Below are 2,114 nucleotides of genomic sequence, written 5' to 3' on the forward strand. Positions count from 1 at the left end.
ATTAGCGGCCACCGTTACGTGCAGCAGAGCAAAGGGACAAGGACGAAGCGAGACGACAAACACGGTGCCGACAAACACGTCTCGCTTCGTCCTTGGCCGTTGCGCTGCCGCTAAACCAACTTGCCCAACTCGCTGCTCTTCTAGACATAATATTCTAGCTATTGTTCTTGCGATCGAAGGGCCATGGTGTGCGGCGAACATGCTGTGTGTGTGTGTGTCAGGACACCATGTAAACTCAGCGCGCGCGGCCCACAAATGTTTCACGCATGTCGTGCGCTCGCCCGCATGTCTATCTGTCACGATGGTGGCGGGAAATCAATGTACGCACAGGGTTGTTCGTATTATGCAAAATGTCTATGTAGGCTAGGTGACTATTTGTCACCGCCCCGTTTCAAAAGGGGATACCAATAAATCATCATCATCATCATCATCATCATCATCATCATCATCATCATCATCATCGCATGTTGCCTCAGGCGAAATGCGGACGAATGCGAAACGATTACGGCTTCTACCCTAGCTTCTGTGCGATCAGCTGTCGGAAATGCAACTGTGTTCGCTAACGTACTGTGCGGTAGAACGTAACGTGGAGCGGTAGAAGGAAGACGTGTGCTGTAGTTGGCTGCAAAAATAGTGGAATTTAAAAGAATGGAATGATCGAGTATTGTCTGTGGAACCGCGTTCGGGCTGGAGTCTGTTCGTTTTGTCGCTGTCCGTCTCTTCTTTCCTCAAATACATGGCACGTACTACGTGCACTACGGGGGATTTGCGAAGAACCGGGACACAGGAATGAAAACAATAATCATACATACCAGAAATCAAAGCAAAGCGCTTGCCATGACTGCTTCTATGTCACTTGTTTTCCATATTTAGTTTTTCTTCACCTTACCTACACCGTAAACTTCAGTTGCTTACAAATAACCACGTAAATTCGAGTACAACATTCAAACAGTTAAAAATTCGTTTTTTTTTTCCTCTCTCTCTCTCTTCTTTCTTAAAAGAAAATGGTGAGCTTTTGCACGCCTTTTCTGCAAAACAGTGGATTCTTCCTATACAGAATGTTTCAGCGAACACTTTCAAAATTCTTAAAGGTTGCCTGCGGCAGATAGCACAATTCTGGTTCATGAGCTGGTCTACTAGAAGAGCCGGTCTACTCTACTGTGTGTGGTCTACATATTACTTGCACAAGAAATTGAAATGCCTGATCGAATAATTAACAAAAATTTACTAATTAAGTTATTAACTAATTACTGATGGCCCATATTGCAATTTACAAATTGTAGCCGTGGAGTGGAGTTCGCAAGGCGGATCCACTTGGAAAGAATTCTCGGGATGACACCAGTTTCGAGATATTAATTATCGAACTTTGCGGAGAAATGCATTGGCGTCCAGTTAGTACCTTAACAAAACGTCGCTTTATGCATTAAAGTACAAAATTAACTGGAACGCCAATGCATTTATTCGCAAAGATTTGCGAATTAATATCTCGAAACTTGTGTGGACCCGCCTTGCGAACCCCCCGGCAACAATTTCTCAATTGCAATATGGGCCATCAGGTAATTAGTTTAAAAAATAATTACTTGATTGGGGTGCCTTCGGCTCCCCCAATCTTTTTCCTCAGGACCTTTTAATAAAGTTCTTGTCAACTGTCAACTTAGTGAATTTTTGTTAATTATTCGATTATACATTTCATTTTTTTTTTTTTTTTTTTTTTTGTGCAAGTAATGTCCGCCTCTTAGATTTGGGCTATCTGCCACAGGCAACCTTAAATAAATTTTGAAAGTGTTCGCTGAAACACCCTGTATATGCTATGTATTGCTATAAATCTCACGCTTTTAGAAGCCATGGAGAAATAACGTTGAACGCTTTTTCAACTTTTTTAACGTGTGCACATTTGGCCTGGAAGCGATAATCCGCGATTTCCGGCGCAAAAGCAGAACCAACGCACTAAAAGACAGCCGACGTACAGATTCTGCGAGGCCGCATCTAATCTTGAGCAAACTCCCTTGTCCAGATAACTTTGCGAGCGTCGTCCGACCGTTACTGATAGTACGATTACGCGCAACCGTAGTCGGCGAAATCAGCAGTTATCAGATGTATCGCTGGCGGCACGA

This window comes from Dermacentor silvarum, chromosome 6, assembly GCF_013339745.2.
Source record: "Dermacentor silvarum isolate Dsil-2018 chromosome 6, BIME_Dsil_1.4, whole genome shotgun sequence".
NCBI classification, from domain to species: domain Eukaryota; kingdom Metazoa; phylum Arthropoda; class Arachnida; order Ixodida; family Ixodidae; genus Dermacentor; species Dermacentor silvarum.